The following is a 20,865-nucleotide window of genomic DNA, read 5'->3' as shown; positions in this document are numbered from 1 at the left end:
CAAATGTTGGTGTTCATGTCAATGTTGCATCATGTAAAGTATTACCCTTGTAAGAGGTAGGCACGTTTTCTTATATTTTTAGTGTATTTCCCCATAATAGTAGTCTGAGAGCGGTTGAATGTGTACTTATGGAAATGTGCTTGGCCCTAAGAGAAAAAACGGTGTCTGACACTTTGATGCAAAAATAACAAGCTGCATGAGTATTAAAAATGTGCTTTTTACTTGTTAGAAGGAAGCCAAAAGTGAGATTTTCTACTCATGAGAATTGCTCTTATTTGTAAGGAAAGGTATGCAGTGCTTCTTAAAAGTAATACCTTTCTATTTCTATTTCTTCTCTCTCTTTGCTTTTTCTTCCTTACTTTATTGATCTGATGTGCTTTTGTCCAAATTGATCCCTGAGGTTATAGATCAGCCCTTTAAGATATCTCCTTGATAAGTGTGGAAACTGAGAATACTCTACAGCAAGTATTTGGTGAATTTGTCTACTTACAAGGTGTGGAATTTGAACAGGATCTTCAAAATATCTCATTACATGATGGGATTGAGCTGGTTTTAAGAAGCCAGTAAAAGACCTACATACCTGATCCTGGGCAACTCAGACAGCAATGCACAACAGTTGCCTTTATAACTGGAACCTAAAATGCCGAAGCTTCATGTAGTAAATATTGATTACAAAACAGTATATTAATTAGAGAAATCTCTGATATTTTCTCAGTACTAGAAAACTCTTAAAATAATTCTTTTTTTTTCTTTTCCCCTAGAGAATTCAATTAGACATTTCAAAAAAGGTATACACCAAGAAAGATAATTAGAAAATAATCTTTAGTGTTGCTCAAGTGCTATGGCACATTAATATGTAATTTCTCTGCTGGTTTCCCTTAAATTAGGCTATTTTATGCATGTTTCAGATAAAGTCATTTCATCTGCCAGAGATACATTCATATTACCAAGCTGGCTGGACAGTCAGCCTTACACTGACTGAAATATCTTCTTTATTCCAACAAGCCTTTTCCTAAATAATTTATTGATTAATTCAAATAAGGGTTTGTGTGATTCACCAGCTTGCCTCACTAATGAATATTTACTGCTTTTAAGTTCTTGATGCCACACAAGGTACCTATGCTGGGAGTGGTTTGTGCTCCAGACTTGCATCTTGTTGCTTCATCTTTGCCAGAGAAGAGTGTTTTTCCAATGAGCTGCACTTAGTTTTTTGCCACAGGCAATTTCTTTCTTCAAAATGATACATAAATAAATATTTGTTCATGCTTCTCTCAGAGTGAAGCATACATAGGAAAATCTTTACTCACTTATGCAGAAAGTGATATCTGTTGAAAAGAGTAAATCCTCATTTTCATATTTAATGTAGCTGTAATCAATGGTAATGGATGAAGATTGCATTAAAGAAATCTTAATGCTCCTCTCAAGGGAAAGTAATTTTACTGGAAACAAGCTAGTTAATCAGCCTCAGAAAAACTGTATATATTTTATTTTACAGGCAGGTTTTCCAAGAACAAAATAGGAAATAAAAACATTAGTCTGTTTTCATCTTCAGAAATGTGTCACATAGGACATTATGTATCTGAAACACACAGTATTAGTTGTCTTGTTTAAGTTTACAAACCGAAAAAGCTGACATGAGTAAAATATATCTGCCCTACTCTTTGTGTGATTTTCATGCAGTTAAATTTCCCTATTGAACAGATCTTGATGAGATAGCTAAACAGGAAAAGTGTAGACAGCACTAGCCAGTCAAATATTTTCCTCAGCATGTGTTATATATTTACATCAAAATTTAACTTCAGTGGTTTTGCCCACAGAAACTTCAGAGAGGTCTATGCAGTGTGATGCTCGTGTGCATACCAAAATCTTCACTGCATGAGGGAAATGAGGATTAATATTTTGGCACAATGTGCTAGCTGGCAGAGCATTAGCTGCTCCCTTCATGCCACTGAAGGACTCAAGCTGAGAAAGAACTGCTGGGATCACAAGCTGGGTAGGAAGAGACTTGCAGATAAACACCCTTTCTTCTGTCTGGATGTGGGCTGCCAGTCCCATCTTCCCTGTGGGGCAAGCGTGCAGGTATTTGATGTGAACCAGAAACAGACAGAAAACATTTTGCTACTGATATTCCACCATAGGACTTAATGGCCGCAGATAATACATTGTGCCTGGCTTAAAGTTGAAGGACAAGAAATATTTGGCTAAAGATTTCAGTATAAACCTCTTTTGTACAGTGTATAAACCTCTTGTACAGTAGTATTCTGTGACTAAGATGGTCTAAGAGTGTAAGTACCATGTGTTTGTAAAGGAAAATAATATTTTGTATTTGTCCAACATAATTAGTAGCAGAAGACTATGTTTGAAGAAGCAAGCTCTTTTGAAATGTACCCTTGAAGTAAGACATGTGAGCTCACAAGCTTTTCTGATGTATTTGATATTGTGTAGCCAGTTAAAAAAAAAAGACTTTTTTCAATGAAAATTGATTTGTTTGCTTTGGAATTCAATGAAAATTTCAGTTCACACACCTAGAATAAAGAACCTCTTAATGCAGAGGAGTTACCTGGTCTTGGATTCAGAGTTGTTTGGTGAATTTAACAGCCAAGACACCACTCTGGAATTGGTATTACTGTTCCTATCAGTACAAGAAAAGTTTTAATGGAACAAGCAGGCAATGCAGCAGCTGTGGAATAACCACAAGAGCAATCAAGACAGTGCCTGGCTTTGTGGAGGTTGCATTTTATAAGTTTTGCATCTTTCTGTGACTGGGGAAATGCAAAGGCACATTATATTTTCATCTCCTCCAACAGTGAATGACTGCTACTATTAGCTTGATGTAGCTGAGAATGAAGTTCATTTCTTCTGCATTTGGAAGGAAAGCTGAATCAGCCTTTTCAGTTGATATGTTCAGAAGGAGCCTCATTTCTTATACACACTTCTTAGAGCAGTTTGTGTTATGTATACATAAGAATAGATTGGTTTATGGTTTTGTAATTAAAATGCAGCTGAAAATCATTGATCTGGAAAAGAACAGTCCAGGGAAAAAGAAACGTGCTTATGGTTATGGTTCAAATGAAACCGTTGCTTTTGGTTTCAAGTAGAAGCTGAGAATAAAGCACAATCTGTAGTGTTCTGGGGGACTGTCTCATTTCTAGTGTCACAGAATATAAATGCTTTACCTGCTGGTAATCACTGCTGCCTGCTGGAGAGAGGTGGAAGTAAGGAAAGGAAAACCTGGGCTTAACATCAGCAAAAAAGGTTTATTGAAATTATTTTAAAAGGAAATGTGAATGTTACCACGCACGTAACCTGGAAAGAACAAGAAAGCAATAGCATAACGACCTAGACTTGAACTTGATGATCTAATCAGTTTTCTGATGCCCTCATTTTTATGATTCATTTTAAGAAGTCTTTTCAAGCTTGTGTACCTGTGAAATAAATAGAACAAAGTGGAAATGTGGAAACTAAATAAATAATGATCTGCTCATCATGTTAATATTACTGTTGTCAGCAATAGTAATATTTCTTTAACAATTCTTCTGCACTAATATGAATATAATAAAATATAGTCCATCTTTCAAAGAACTCAGTCCTATGCCAGCAACTCTTCTAAGTCATCCTTCATTCGGAGAAAGATGTATACATAGCAAGACAAGTATCACTATCCTGGGCATACTTCTGTGTATAGTGCTTGTGGAGCAGTTTGATTGCTAATAGGGATTTAAATTTAAGACCTTAAAATTCTATGGTTAATTAATACTTAAAGAAAGTTGAAACTTGCTAATGCAATGCCCCTTCATTGTACCAAAGGGCAAGAAAGACAATGACAGTTTTGTTTTATGTTGGTCTTGTGCTGGTATATTTCAAGAGGTTTGTATTTCCTTCTAAAACCTGGGCCTCCACTCCCTGCATAAGTCATGCATAACAAAATAAACATTTTTCATTTTATGGAACTCTCCAGCAGTACAATAAGAGACCACTACCCAGTACTGCAGTGCATTAAAGTGCAGTGATTCATAAAGCAGTATGACTCTGCACACCCCTTGAATTGATCACCATCAACAGCTTTTCATTCCTTTCATTTCCATATGATGAAACAGCCTCTGAAAATTATGCAAGAATAAATAATTTTGGTTTTCAGGATCAACAGTAATTTCCTAGATTGCCTTTTTAAGTTTTCCTGCTCATATTTCTAATTAGTTTCATCTGTCTTAAGCATATTTCTGTAGTACCCTCTGAATCTAACATAGGAGAGCTTGAGTCTGAGAGCCCTTCTTGCTGCTAGCTTAACACTAACCGTGCTTGCTTTACCCTTTCTTTAAGGACAGTGCTGCAGCTGTTGAGAGTACTGAATCTCAACCACATATCTGTGTCAACATCTTCTCATGTGATGTTACCATCACAAGGATTCTTGATGAAATAGGAGGTCACTCACTTCTACCATAACTCTAGGGCCCTTCAAATAGCCCTTTTGTGCACTATTCCCTTCATTGTCAGCAAGTAAATAATATCTAGTATGGATGAGGAAAGATAACGAGCAAATCTCATGTTGTCCTTCTAGTGGCAGGTATAATGTCATACCCTGTTATGAATCATCCAAGCCTGAACATCACAGCAGTGTGCAAAAGTCTACCACTGGAGCCAGAGGGGTAAAGGTTCTTGTTAACAGCACAAGTTAGTGAAGTGGTTGCTAGGGTCATGCTCCACATCCACTGCTGCTCAGAATGAAACTAATTGTCTGCTTTTGTTTTTTCTTTGATTTCTGTTCAAAGTTCTTCTGTTTGTTCCATGAAGAACACAAGGCAGAGATTTCAAACTAGCTGCTTCAGCAGATTCAGCCAATTTAAACCACGTTCTAAGGTTGTTAGTCCTCTGTACAAGTATCCCTCTATCATGAAAACTCTCACTTGCTCTTTTACAAAGCATAAATCTGTTACTAATTATATGAATTCTGTTTAAAGGAAGGAATTAAATAGTTTTATCTTAAGGCAGGATGCTAGGGATATTTGTACAGCGAGTACTCATTTTGTAGTTTAAAAAAGCGTTTCATTACTGAGCTTGGAACTTTTTTATATTGCTGTGGGGAATTCACTGATCAGGAAAACATTCCGAAATATCATAAAGGAAAATTAGACTTGTAAGAGATTATGCAAATGAAGCTGTTTTCTTACAGAGCAAGAGGGATCTTTACATTTCCTTTTGTTTAGGATTTGTATGTTTGCCTACATGAAGCAAATTGGGGAACTCATTTTTTTTTAATTTCTTTAAAGTCTAGTGCTGGTTAGTATTCTGTAATTATTATTTCTCTGTTATTATGTCTGGGAAGTGAAACAATAAATGGAAATTTTACTTTCTAAGGTTCCTCTGAACATAAAAGTCAATATCTTACATTTTGTAATTATTTATCGCTCTTTGCCTTACATATTTGTATATTTTTCAAATAATCTAATTGAATAAACCTTGTAAAGAATCAATATAACTAGTTTTGTAGGGTAAAGTTGCAAAACATACAACCTTTTGAACAATAGATATATTTATTGTAATGTCATATTTCAGTTTCCAGAGATTGTAATCAAAGTATTTTCAGAGCAGGAAGAGAAATGATGTTTTATACCTCCTGTGAAATAATTGTAGTGTATTTCTCAACATTTATAATTTTTCATTAATGCAGATTTCTTTTGATGCATGCAGCAAAACATGAACAATATGAATGCTGTATTTCCACTGATTACTTTTAAAAACATGCACGGTTTTAATTACTATAGTTGGCTGATCAGGTATGACTTTAGGTCTTGACCACTGCCTTCAGGCAAAGATAATATTTTTACTTCAGGAAACAAAATCACAAGACCTGAATTTGTCAGAAACTTGATGGGCTATGTGATCTTTCATCTTTAAGCTCACTGGTGCAAAACCGTATTGATAGGTCAGTGTGTCAATAGTGAAAAGCTTTGATGCTATGTGAAATTATCTTTAGGTCCCAGTCTTGTTCCCAAAGCCTGCATCAGAAAGAATAAAATTTTTTAAAACTAGCAATTTGGAACTGACCTTCAGCAGAATGGGTGAGGATCATGTATGCCATGGGTGATAGTGTTATTCCAACCTGTCCAGCGCGCTATTGGCGTGCATCAAAAGTACACGAAAAGAACACTTTCAGTTTTACCTTTAATTCTGGAACTGCTTTTTCCACCACTGGACAGTTGTGTTTTCTGTTATTGATGGTAGAGTACTAAACAAAGGAGTGCCTAAAATATGAAAAACAGAAAAGGAAGTGTATTGCACTTCCTAGAAAGAATGAGCTTCAAGGTAGGTACATTCTTCTGTAGGGCTGTACGAGTTAATGAGGTCAGGCAGCTGTTGAGTATCTTGGAGCTGCACAGGAAGCAGCATATGGGAAGGATGCTAAGCTGCTTATTTCATGACAGTTTCTTTTGGTATTGTTGGAGTCATGCCAAATCAATGTAGATAATTCAGCAGATTAAAATGTCAATAAAAGAACCCAAGTTTGAAACTCATTTGCACTGATACAAACTAAAAGTAACTCCATTAAAATCTACCTATTTATTTTTCCTATACCTATGCATCTACTGTGTATGTTATACCACGTATATGTGTATATAATATATAAAATTAGCTACATTCGATTTTTAAAGTGTTATTCAAAATGAAATTATGTCAGAAAAAAAACCAACCCAAAAATACATGCGCAATTACAATTGTGCATATATTAAAATATATCTCTTTCCTTCAGAGCAGTACATTTAAATAGATTTCAGATTTAACAATGTATGTACTGTCAGGTCCTAGAGCATAATTTACTTTTATGATTCTCTGCTGCTCCTATATGATTATCCATGGTGTCATTCCAATATCACAAAGTCGAAACTTGCAAGAAATTACCCTATGTTTAGTATCACAGTGTTTCCACATGCAGTAACTAGGACAGAAGATAAAATGAAAGTACTTAATCAGAAAGTACTGGAAAACCAAAAATCATCATTTATACTCTGTTTCTATATGCCTTATAAATGCCTTATAAATGGTTAAGCAGTTTTGAATAAATCCTTCATAAATGTTTATTTGAAGGTCACTGACTTGATCTTAATTATGTCTTATAAACATCTGTAGCGTGCTTAATTTATAATCTAATTTGTAGATATGTACAGAGATCTGACTACTTTAAAAACATGCATGCAACTAGAGAACGAAAATTTTTATCAACTACTTTTTGCTTATGGCTTTCTAACTACTGTACACTTGTGCCACGTCATAGTATTTCCATTCAAATCCTGATGAAGCAATGCCTTCACAATGTCCTGCATAACACAGCTCAGAGGCATTTTTATCTGGTGCCCAGCCCTTGGTATACTGGTAAACAAAGCTTAAGTTTAAAAATAAGATTTTTGAAACAAACTGTAAGAGTACATTCAATTATGTCGAATTAGTCAGCATACAAATTTTTTTTCCTGTACAGAGGAATGCTGTTGTTTTGAAGCATCAGGAATTGTCTATATGTGGAGCTCTGCTAGTATGCATAGTAGATTCCATAACTGATATGCCAACAGCACATTTATCAATTTATCCTATACATGGAAATGATAAAAATCCTCTGAAATTACCATAACTGTGTGTTGTGGCTTAAGCCCCACCTGTAACTCAGAACCACGCAGCAGCTTGCGCACTCCCCCCCCTCTTCTTCCTCCCGTGGCTCCCAGAGGGATGGGGAGGAGAATCAAAATAATGTAACTCACAGAGGCTGAGATAAGAACAGCCCAGTGACAAACACTACTGCTACCACCAATAATAATAATGATAAGGGAAATAACAAGGGGAGGGAATGCAACCACTCACCACTCGCCAACCAATACCCAGCCCGACCTGAGCAGTGATCTAGCCCTTCCAGTTAACTCCCCCCAGTTCATATACTGGGCATGACGTGCTGTAGTATGGAATACCCCTTTGGCTAGTTTGAGTCAGGTGTCCTGTCTCTGCTTCCTCTCAGCTTCCCCTTCCCCCTGACAGAGCATGAGGCTCAGAAAATCCTTGGTCAGAGTAAACATTACTGAGCAGCAACTAAACACGTCGGTGTTATCAACACTGTTCCCAGGCTGAAAGTCAGAAACACAGCACTGCACCAGCTACTAAGGAGGAGGAAAATGACTGCTGCTGCTGAACCCAGGACACTAGGTCTTTTTGCAAGTGGGGTACAGCTGAAAATTATTAACTACTGCCAAGAGTGCTAAATTGGAATAAAATCTTCAGTGGTGCTTTTCTGCAGCTTCTACTACATACTAATCTTGCAAAAGAAAAAAAAAAGATTTTTACATGAAGTCTAAGAAGAGAGTGGCAGCACTTTCCATTTTTTCTGGTAAGAGCCCAGGTGTGAATATTGCTTTTCTACAAAGTCTCAATATGTGTTATCAACTATATTCTATTTATTTGGAATAAGTATTCATATATTTTTTGATATAGATGGAATTTTATTAACCAGGAAAAGCCTGAGTAATTCAGAAAACATAATTAAGAAATCACATGCCTGATATCTTTAGATCTTAATTTCTTTGCAGAAAGCTAGGGTATTATCACCTGCATTTATGTGCTTTTGACAGCATAACCAAGTTGTCAACAGTTGTGGATTTTAAAAGTCAATGCTTGTATGAGTACACATGACTTTTTTTTTTTTTTTTTAATTTTATAGGTATTCTGTGTCATTGCAGTGCAACTGTGAAATGTGCAAAATATGCCACCTTTTATTTGCTTTAGTAAATTATCCATTTGTTTTAATTCTTAGTTGCACTGTGACAACAGATAAAGTCACAGCAAAGAAGATCATTACCAGATCTGTTTTTTATAGGCATAGTAAGTACGATATGCTTAACAGAATCTTGCTGGGATTAGTATCAGTGGGTTATTTTATAAATGGCATACAAGTGAACAAAATTACAAACTGTTCTCTCTTTAAAGTAGTATATTTGAATAAAAAGCTAAGTGAATTCCCTGAACAAAAGAGTTTGCAGCTATCATCTAATGCATGTTTCTGGTAATGTAATAGAAATACAGAGTAACTTCATTTGACATTGGAACGTTTCACTGGAATACTTATCTCCTCTTTGACTTTCAAGATCTGTCATGAATGTATGATTTAAGCTACAATTTTTCAAATTTGACATGTAATCCATAGATACAAATCATTGTGGCTCAGATGCTGTCATAGCTATTTTTCTGTAGATAAACAGACACAAAATAGTTATAATTTAAAGATATCAAAGTTGATAAGTTTTGGGTTTGGGTTTGGTTTGTTCGTTCCTTTAGCAGTTGCTAATTTTTTGAGGTTGGTGGAAGTTACAGGTCTTGCCAGAAGTCAAGGAATTTACAATATAGCTGTAGTGGGGATTCTGTAGTCCTCTTCCATTGAGTCTGTATAAATAACATGTATAATAATAAACTGATGATCTCACCCAATTTTGAAGTGCAGGGTAGCATCAGGGAAAGATGTTAGCAGACATCTTGGAGACAAAAACTATGAATCAGAACTGACCTTGACTTTGTTGACTAGCAGAGAGATTTACACCTCGCATCCCTGACAAGTAGGATTTCATATAAGCTAGTGGGAAAACAAATGAATAAATCACAGAAATAAAATATTTTTTATTTGACTTCTCTAACTAAAGTTTTGTATGGAGGAAATTTGGTCAAACTTTCAGAGATTGTATCCTGAAGGTTGCTATAGTTTGAAATTGTCATTCTCCCATACACCTTGCATCAGGGATCTACTCAAATTTATAACAGCTGAGGCAGGGGAAAAGCTTTATTCATGTGTTTGATAAACTGTGTGCACAGATCGCTTTTAAACTTGGTGGTGTACTGCTATTGACACTTTCAACACTGGAAACTGTGAGGGCAGAAGTTGATAGGCAACCCAAGACAGTCTGCTCCCAAGTCCTACTTGCTTTTCCATATACTTCTAATGGGGAAAGATGGGTGGAATAGATATTCACCCGTTACGACTCCCTTCAGTGCGCCCTTTATACAGGTGAGACCTACCTTCTCCCCAAGAAACACTATTTCATTGAAGTCCTGAATTTGAAAAGCAAAAAGCAAATGAAAATTTCAGTTGTTATTCCTTATATGCCTGATTTCTATGTCATTGAATACAATAGGGCTGAACTACCAGTATGTGCTTGATGTCCTTGCTTGGAAAAATTGTCCTAACTTAAATCAGATTTTTGGGGGGCTGAAAATTTTTTTCTTGAGCCATCTCCACACCAAAGCCAATGTTGCCAAGTTCATAGGAAGTTCTCTGTAACATGAGAAGCTCATCTTCAAAACCAGTGAGCAATGAAAGTTAAGGCAGAAAGAGAGCTTATCAGCACTCTATAGATACGGTTTATAGCTCCTGAACTTTGTTTAGACCCTTGCCAGCCAGGTTAGAGAATGAAGGAACAAATCCACTTTTGTCCTTGGCTAGCCAAGGCATGATGGAGGGATATTAAGGAAAAGGGGCTCTGTGAATTGGGAGGTTTTAATACTTGAAATCAGCTTAATGCAAGCCATATGACCCATTTGAAATGTGTGTTCAAGTTGAGGGCTGTGTAAAAGTGCTTAGTGGAAAGGTAGAACTGTGTCGCCATTTAAAATCCATTTCTGAGTCTTCCTTCTTGACACAATATGGCACAGACTGATGCTTGTTTTCCTTGGGCCTCAGAAGGAATATGTGCATAAGGATAAATATACTTGAACAAGCCTGTGACATAATGAGACTATATTTGCACATAGCTCTGTAAATCTTTATGATCTCTAAGTATCCAATTGCTGACAGTGATATATTTTGAGCTGTTCCATGCTTAATTATTAATTTTGCATTAAGGAGTTCCACGGTCAATATTTAGATGTTTTATGACTTACAGAGCCTTTTCCATACCAATATTTTTTCTGCAGGGACATACTGTAGCTCTTTCAATACTAAATCTATTAAACACAAAGTTAAAATAACTTGATTTGTTGCTTAAGGTTCTTTCCTACCATGATGCACCAATTCTAATGAAGTAAGAACAGTGATATCATGGCCTGTGGTTAATCCTTGCAGACTTTTCAAGGGTCAGGTGTTAGTCCAGACTTTAAAGCTATCCAGCACAGTGCTGGGCAGGGCTCAATTGCACTTCCTGCAAGCATATTTTCCCTTCAGCTCTATGTAATCTTGAAGTCTTTTGAAGTGTTTGTGATACTAGAACAAAAATACAGAAGAATAATTTTATTTTAACCCTGTTTTCCACACCTGTAGAGGTAGACAGAATTAATATGATTGGTATCACCTATTTTAAGTACCTGGGAGTTTGATGTCTTTTTCTGAGTTAGATTTCCTCCAGAATTAATAATACTAAAGATGCTTCATCTCACCTTTCTTAAATTTTTAGCTTAGAATAGGATGAGCTGCATCTAAAATTGCCAGTCCCTCTCCAATGACTATTAAGAAACCTTAAAAACTAGATATCTGAGCCTAAAGGGCTTATAACTGAATGAAAGTGAGCACGCTGCCTGACTCAAAGTTGCTGAACCTCGTAGCATAATCAATAACTTAATTCAGGAAAGAATATCAAGGCCCCCACTGAAAACATATACCACACACTCCAAACTGTGTTCTTATGACGTATATGGATATAGTTTTTGAAACCTGTGATTTATAAGGCATTTTCAAAGACCTGCTTTAAAATCATAAAGCATACTCTTTTTGCATCTGAATCATTTATTCAACTCAGCTATCAGTGGCTTTAAATTATAATTTAACCAAAAAGAGGATTTTGGGTAGAGTTGCAAAGGTTCCTATATGCAGATATTTTGTTTTCAGGAAAGGGAAATGGCTTAAGAACATTCCATCTTTTATTCTTGAGAGCTATTGGGGAATGACTTGCTACTATGGACATGATTTAAAGGCTGACCTGTTCGAAGTGTAGGTTTCCAAAATAACTGAGTGTGTTTATCCTTCTTCGCTGTGGACTCCTTTACTGTAGGAAGCTGTTGTATAGGGAAATAATTAATCCTTTTTTAAGGGAAAAGATAACTTTCCAAGACACACCTTGTGATCGTCTGTAAGGATTTGTTCAATACTAAGTTTGAGAGCTAACAGTCAAATACTCCACTTCTGTTTGTAGTTTTAACAGGCATTACTGCATCTTTGGTATGATTTATCCAGAAAAGTGCAATGGACTTAATGCAATTCTCTGGATAAAGAACAGGGAAAAGTTGCCTAATTCATTTTTTTTGTTTAGCAGTGAAGAAGTTCATCATGATTTATATTCTTGGCAGGATGAATGTTAATAACTTGAACAGAGCAGATGCTGGGAGACCCAACAAAATAATTTATCCAGTAGCTCATCTGCAGGAGGGGGAAAGGAAAACAAAACTCACCTAAAAAGATCCTGTGTTAAGGCAGAAACATTTATCTCTCAGATAAAAACTTTCAGATGTTTAATAGATCAAATGGCTAGGACTTGACTATGAAATCAATACAAAGATGAAATTATACATTAGATTAAGTGTGTGCTCTGGTTCCTACAGATGAAGCTAGAAACTATATAAAAACATTCATCTCCTTATTATGAGGTCTGATTCTTCTTTCATTAGCACTACTTTTATAATATTGAAGCACCCCTGGCTTATATGAATTAATTTTGGATTGATGTAGATGATAAGAATCACAGTGACAGAATCATGGATAACAAGGATAGGTGTTTCAATTATATCCCCACTTTGTAACATGAGATTAATGCACAGTTCATATTAGCTAAAGAGGCAAAGAATAAAGATGAGGACTTCTAAGGTGCACTTACTGTTGAAGTGCATGTTGGCATATTGTCGTTATCTGATATCCTTGTGAAAAAAGTGATACTTGAATAAGTTGCTGGTAACAGGAGTGAAAAATGTCTAATATAGAAAAGGCACAAAAAAGGTGCAGATCATGCTTTTGCTTTTCCTTCCACATATTCTTAAGTGAGAAATTGGAGAGGTAGAAAGGAAATAAAGGCAATGTAATGCTGTCTATACCTAATAAAGACTTTCAAGGTCATTTCTGTCGTAGCCTCACTTAATATAAATCTTTGCTTTAGTAATGCTGGGCTGATTTAGATCAACAGAAATTCTGGCCCACTGTCTCACAAGACATTTCCAATCATTGAAGATTGATCTTACACTAACAGATCTTATTAAAATGGAACATTATTGCCTTTTAATCAGGAAGGATGCCAGTGTACCTTACTTGGACATAACAGAATAGTTTAAAGTGATTTCTGTAAAGTAATGGCGTGTCTCTTATTAAAGCCCACTACAACAGGGGAATATAATTGCTGCATGTCTTATAAGATATTTTTAAGAAGCCAGTCAATTCCTTCACAAAAGAAGGCAGTTTAAAGAATGAGGTCTTCAATCTATAATGTTTGCTTCTGGTCAAAATACTGTTGAAATATGTTGAAACATTACTTTCATAGAAAAAGCTCTCAGTGTTGTTCTTGAACAAGTCCTAATGCAGAGTATGCACACAGAGTAGGTAGCCTGAGTTTCTTATTACTCATTCCATACAGACTGTATTTTTACAGTGTTTTGAAAAAAATGAGGCACTTACTTTCAATACGCTTCATTGGGGTTTTGGGGGTTTTGTTATTAGATTTTGCTTTACTACTGATTAAAAATTCACATTTGGCACCAATGTATTTCAGTTCCATGAATTTAACTATTTTCAGCCTCCGTTATAGACAATCCCAGCTTTAAGAAGAAAATAAGGCTGACAGACATCCCTGTGCTGAAACTGCTGATGGCATGGAATTTCTCTATTTAAAACAAATAAGCAAACAAAAATCACTCCAAGACATTATCTTGTTAGTTTTCTCAGCTGAAGTACACCCCACACAGTCACGGTCTCCATAAGTTTGTGTTGGTGGACCTGTTAAAGCACACTGCTGTTTCCTCACTACCAGTGTCCCCAAGTCTCCTTTCCAGGAGACTGCTGCTTAGTTTTCAAATTCAGAGGAATTCCTGGCTCAACGGATAGACAAATGTGAGATGGATTCCCAGTGATTAACTATGTTTTGTTTAATGAGGACTAAGAAAAGAGTCTCTACTTGTTTTTGTTGACGTTCTGTAAACATTCAGAATCCTAACTCTTCTTGACAGGGCTGGATGGAGACAGGTTGAAAGTGGCTTTGATGTGAAAGATGGCCAGTTCTCTCCCAGATGTTCAGAGTACAAATAATTGACAATCCTTTATAACTTACCTAAGTGAAGTCTCTGGCACATTTATTTTCTTTTCTTCATAGTCTTGATTAAAAATTCCTCCCTGCTTACAGGCAAGAAGAAACTGGATAGTAAACTTTTTTTTTTGGGGGGGGGGGAATTATTAATTTTTTCTGTTTTACTTTCTGTCTTGAAGTTTAGGAGAAGATTTTTACGACATTCAAAAGGTAATTTCTAATGGGTATTTCTGAATACGAAATTTGCATGAGGCTTTATGTATTTGTATAACTTTAATAATTGCTGTCTATTAGCAATTTGAATTGCTCTGGGCAGAACTATACAACCCAGGTAAATAAGGAAGAAGAGAAGAATGGAAAACTATTAAAGAAAATGTAGAGAAAAGCTAAAAGAAAATATTTGTATTATATAACAGAGATAACTGCAGAATATGTATTTTTAGTAAGCTCTCTGCTTAGCTGTTATTGACTATAAGGTTTGTATCTACATTTAAACAGCTTGCATGCATCTGAAATAAAACTTGAATGATTGCAGGTAATTCAAATTTTACATGGGAACTGGGAAAACAGCATGGTGGATGACATGAGTTGGAAACATCTCTGACAAAATGTTTCAGCTGTCAAACAGGTCAGATCAAAGGGTAGACTAAATGAACAAGTCACTGAAGGTGGGAGTTGTCGACTTTCAGGCCTTTTACCTCTGGTAGCATCCTCCATCTCCACTGGTGCAATGATAGACTAGAGTTTGCCTGGCTATTTTGGGCATCTCCTCTTAGGATCTGAGGAAATTCCCAGCAAGCGTTTGCCAAACGCACTTCTCATGGTTGTAAATTACATAGGGATTGTGGAAATTTTTCTGTTGGAGATTTTCCTGCAAGAAGCCGGCATTCTTCAGTATCTTTCCAAGCATGATCCTGCATTGTTTTTAGGGGTGTGAATTTAATAATGTTTCAATATCTCATCTAGTTTCGTATTTCCTATGGTTTTTCCGACTAACTTCTAGTGCTAGCCAAACTCCAGAGAGAATGTGGGTCCTCTGAATTTTCTGACTGTGCCTAGGGCTGAATCTTACTCTCTGTATGTTGAACAGCTATTCTTTCATTCATAAATCACTGTTCTGTCATATTTGCCTGCTGTGAGATGTTCAATGCATATCATCATTTACATTAAACCATTTACTTTGAGAGAATGTGTTATATTGCTTTATGAATTATGTTGTCTGACATGTAAGATTATGTTATGAATTGGCAGTTAGAATATTAGAACAGTGGGACTTTTTATAGCTTATGGTCATGATCCAAGACGTAACTCATGCCTCTTCTTAATAGACTTAACTGGTCAAAAGAGAAGCAGATATGAGAATGCAACATTTTTATTACTGATCTAAAACTAAGAATCCTCGTTAAGGAAAAAAACCCTTTCCTGGTTTGTTTAAATCTGCAGCCTGCTCACATCTGGAGAAGGGGTATTGTATTTTTCATCTGCAGCTCTGTTTTGTAAGTCCTTTTTCACTAAATTTGCAATTTGCAGTCCACCCGAAGAGGCTGTAAGTGCACAAGTGTGATGACTTTTCCATGTCTGAGCCAGGAAGGCTTGTTTCCTGAAGGCTCGACAGTGATGTAGAGTAGAACTGGGGAAATTGTTTAGGAGAAGATGGAGTCGAAGTTGGTATAATTCGGTGAGTAGCTTCTAACAACAGCAGAGTAGTCACTATTCCTTGTCCTTGTTCCTGTTATCTGGGGATTCAGGTTCACATTAAAAAAAAGGATAAACTAGGTTCATCAGAGAACCCGTCAGAGCAGTGAATAATTTATTCTACCAAAAGAGCTGTGTTACTCATGAGGAAAAAAGTTAGGTGCTAGAATTGCTGAAGGTTGACCTGCCTGTGTATCTTTAATATTTTGTCATAATGTTTATCTAGGAATGTTCTTAATTTATATGCTTTCTGACTGCATGAAGTCTCTATAGGTAGTAGCAATTCTTAACAGTTCTTCATAGCTATTTAACATTAGTGAAGTATCTTTTGCATATCAACAGAAGTTTATTGTTCATTCTACAAATAGTTCACCAGTGCATCTCCTTACTCCTGCTGACTGCAGTTTGTTGGCATGCCTGGTGTAATGATCAGCAATGCCATCTATGCTCTAGTTTGAAAAGTAATCACATATCCTGACCTTGCCACACATCTGCATAGACAATGTGAAAAAGTCCTGCAGGGCATAAAATTATTGCCCTATACAAATATGAGATATGCTAAAAGCCTGAATACATTGATTCATACTAAATGGCTTCTCTATTGAGCAAAGTCTTCAAGTTTTTAATAACACACATAATAACTGTAGTTGCAATTCAAATGCACTTGATTGGAACCATAATAGACCTTTCTTGTTATGTTTGCTTTGCTTCCCTGGGGCTTGTTGTCTTTAAAGTGCAAAATGACCATCAAACATGTAATTAGTTATGTAGTAGTCAGGAGGGTGTCCTCCTTTGCTCCATTTTCTGGAATTTGGTGTAATTTTGTCTGTGGTAATAAATGCAATATGCTCTAGAGATGTAAGTCATTCTCTTGATTTTTTCCCTTTTCATCCCATTTTTCATTCTTTGTTCTCCTTCTTGGGTTAAAACAGCTTTTCTATTTGAAAGTATACCATTGTTCAACTGATTATTTTCAGTGTATGGAGAACTACGTCTGAGCTTGCAAAGAAGGTGGAAAAACAACTCAGCAATCCAGTCACATTAATTAGGAAACTAGACCCCTTCCTTTCTGTTGCACATCTAGGAAAAGTTTAACATACCAAACATGCAGCACGGACTCAGAAAAAGTATGAAAATAATAGGAGAAAATTCCAGAGTAAAGTTTTTTAGCATTGTAGCTCTCAAAATGGTTCAGTCCTTAATTATTTCATTGTTAGTATTCAAATACAGTCTTTTAAGGCTGTAGGCTTAAGACACATGTTCACATTTCAGCAAGCTAGAAATAGGTCTCAGTTCCACTACATTCCAGTCCTTTTTGTAAACCCAGCAGATGAATAGACTAAATAAATAAAAAGGATGGGGGTTAGTGGTAATCTCATCCATCAGCTGAATTGTTCTTGATGTTCTCTTGGCATCTTGACAGAAAAAAAAAGACACCAAAACCAAAGAGTTTTTTCCCAAGAAACCATCTGCTCCAATCACCACAGAACTGTGCAAGCAGTGTGTTTTACATCTAAATGCCTAAGGGGAGCTTTTTGCCTTTATTTCAAGCCAACATACAAGCCAAATGAGTGATCAACAGATTGATACCTGCAGCTTCTGGAGCAATGACGTGGCTGGTGGGTTATACAGCTGATCAGTGAGGAACTGTGGGAGGTACAAAAGAGGTTTTGAGTGATTATGGTAGTAGTGAAACTGCTCAGAATGTATGACAAATAAACCATGAATGCTGAAACAGAAAAGCATAACTATACCTTTACTGAGAGAGGCTGCCTCAATGACTATCTGCACATCATCAGCAGAACCATAAAGTTGCTGATTTTGCAGGCATTTCTTCCTCAGCTTGATAAGTTAATATATATTGTTTAACATGATAATGTAGCAAGCTGTTGTTTTGTGGTTTGAAAGCCAGCTGCATTTGATTGATGCCAGGAATGGAAGTATTTATAAAATGACACTGAATTAGAAGTAGTCAGTTTATAGGTCTGGGGAAATGAATCTTTTATGAAGAATAAAACTTTATGATGAAAGAGAAATGCTGAGGAAGTGTGCATCTTGAATTAAACTCTTTTGGACCGGATGTATGCTGTAAAGATTCTTAAAATAAAAAAACCTGTCTCGTTATATTTTTAGGAAAGGGATGTTTCTAAGCATTCTCTTTTGTGGTGGCCCAATCCCAAGTGTATGGTCATGTGTATTCTCTTACATGTGAAGAGGGAAGTACAATAGCTATATTTCCAGGCAAGAACTTTCCATGTACTTCCTATCTTCAACTGAGATAGAAAGTTCTTCCCCAGAAATACATAGCCATTGGACTTCCCCAAAAAGTCCCTGTAATATATTTCTGCTTCTGATTTAAAGCTGTTGTGATTTTTGAGGCATCAGGCACAAATATGAGCCCATTCTAGCTTTTTGTATGTGTGAGGATTTTTGTTTTCTTTGTCTTAATGTCATAGAATATAAAGTAGGTACCACTGTGCTTTGAAATGTATGGGCAGCCTTGAACTCCGGTTAGTGTTTAGTTTGCCAACCTGCTTGTGAAGCACAAGAGCATAAAAGGTATGTTTCTGAGAATAAGGCATTCTCACCATGGCTGCAGAAGCCTAGCATCAACTTTCAAATCAGCGCAAGGGCTTCCTTTCAGCCACATTATTCAGCAGTTCCTCTGGTTACTGTACTGATGTGGACATGTTTAATGTGGTGTAGTTTTCTGTATTGATGTTTGTGAACAGGTACAACCTTAGATTGTACAAGGGCATAATGACATCTAAAGACAACCCCAAATTTTAGCTGCATTTTTACACCTGTTATATCAACTTGTGAGACTATAACAACTTTTACTTAATCGTAAATGTCACTTTGATGGTAGTTAGAAACTAGTATCTCAAAACTTTTGACAGAAGTAACGTTAGAGAAAAATGGATCTAATTCTCTACAGCTTTCCTCATGGAGCTAGCATCTCTGTGCAAAATGAATGTAAAATTCTGCTCTTCTGAGTTGTTGGAATTTCTTATCAGCATTCACCAAGGGAATGATTTTGCAGAACAAGATAATGTCCAGTGAGTTGAAAGGTTAAAGAACTGCAGCTGGCAAATCATAATCAGATTCAGCCATTGTATTAAGCCAGTTTTATGACAGAATAGAGATTTGGGGGTTTACATCTTAAAATCTACATGTACTTTCCAGTCTTATCATAAGTATTTCAGTAGAACTGTCAAAGGACAACTGTATACATAGTATTTCTACTTCAGTATATATTTTAATCTGTTTCTAAATCTCTGCTAACATAACTCCTCTAGTGGATTAATGATGGTAGTAACCATATATTCATTTAAAATATAGTCCAATGTACTCAAGTATAGCATCTTATTCAGTTGCATTTGGCAAGAAAGAGTTGTATACCAAAACCCATTTATTCTCACTTATACTTGGGCAGTATTTAAGATCCTTTGAAGATTTGCCTTCATTCTTGTTTATTTCACTGAATCACTTGATTAGATCTTTGTGAAACACATTTCCTAATATGAACACAAATAATCTTCTCAAAATGTATTAAATATGTAAAAAGTACTACAGTGTGTTGTACTTCTGAAAAAAAGAGTGAATTTTCATTCTTAAAAATAGAAAGCCCCTTTTTTTTCTTTTGAAGAAGTCTCAAAAAAAGTAGGTGAAAATACCAGGGTTAGGATCATCTTGTAGTATTGGAAAACATGGCATGGTATGCAGTGGTAAGCTCCTTTTTGAGTTGTCTGACCTTTAATCATTGGTGAATAAAACCAACATGCTGTCAGATCTCTGTTATTTTTCTCAAGGGTGTAACACTGCCTGAAGTAGCAATGAAACAAAACCTTTGAGAGCTTATATTCAAGGTCACTACAGCAAGAGGCAAGACTTTGGGAAATACAACAAAAAGAAAAAAAAGAAGAAATGTATCTAAACAAGCTAGCTGTGCTTGTTGAACAGTGAACCAGACACTTGTTATAACAGCCTGTAAATGAAGCTAGGTTTGTTTTTACTTTTACTACAATATTTCATTTTTATTTGATATTTTAGTGATGTGTACTTCAAGATCTTCAAAAAGAATATATAAATTCACTGGTTATCATTGGACATGAATGACACATATTTCTGTTCTGCAGCCACTTCTAGTGTAATGTCCCAGGCCTTGTCTGTAGCAAAGGTTTTAATCACTTGCAATTATTTTGCCACAAAAGGCTCTGTGGATACTGAGAACAGAAGATATGATCTTACAGACCTGTTAAGGAATGCAAATCTTGTATTTGAAATGTTTTTCATCATGGCATTTTACAATAATACTTGCCCACTGAAGGTCTATGGGGGAAAAGAGTGGATTAACCACCACAGAAGAATTAATCTCCAACAAAGAATTACAACTAATTTTGACATTGTGGTTCACACATTAGATAACATGGTTTCAGTACAAAGTTATTTAAATGTAAATTGTATATTTGCGATGCAAGTTGATGGGATTTGATGAATTGTTTCAGTTGGGATTTTTAGGCTAAAGAATGGACACTTTCCTAGATTCCTTATTTGTATAACGTTTTCTAATACCTTTTGTATTAATTTGTTGATTCACCATTGAAAGTGGCTTGTTGATTTGATCATGACTTTTTTCTTAGTAGGTAGGATTTTACTCTTTCTTTAGCTCAGTATTACAAGAAATATTTTCATTTTCTTCTGATGACATATTACTTTTAGGGTTTTTGGTTTCTTTTTTCTTTTTTTATTGTTGTTAGGGGGTTTTGTTTGTTTATTTTGTTTATTTGCTTGTTTTATAATGCTTTCATTTAAACATACAAATGAACTGATTAAGAAATTGCAATGGTCTAGGTATGATTATCTCACAGGTCAACCCAGGTGTCTACTTATTTTCTTTGCTTCTCAATGTACTGTAGAAAGCAAATAAAAG

At 35.8% G+C, this 20,865-nt stretch overlaps 1 protein-coding gene across 5 annotated transcripts in view; it reads left to right on the top strand.

Annotated features, from left to right (window-relative positions):
• The window catches only part of CDH13 (cadherin 13), a 793,216-nt gene that overhangs the window by 319,993 nt on the left and 452,358 nt on the right, over window positions 1-20,865 (top strand). The window lies entirely within an intron of this gene.

Source organism: Pezoporus flaviventris, unplaced genomic scaffold, assembly GCF_033815535.1.
Source record: "Pezoporus flaviventris isolate CSIRO_AGI_PZ_B2104156 unplaced genomic scaffold, CSIRO_AGI_Pfla_v1 ptg000082l, whole genome shotgun sequence".
In the NCBI taxonomy this organism is placed as follows: Eukaryota; Metazoa; Chordata; class Aves; order Psittaciformes; family Psittacidae; genus Pezoporus; species Pezoporus flaviventris.
This window is presented reverse-complemented; position numbering and strand designations above follow the sequence as displayed.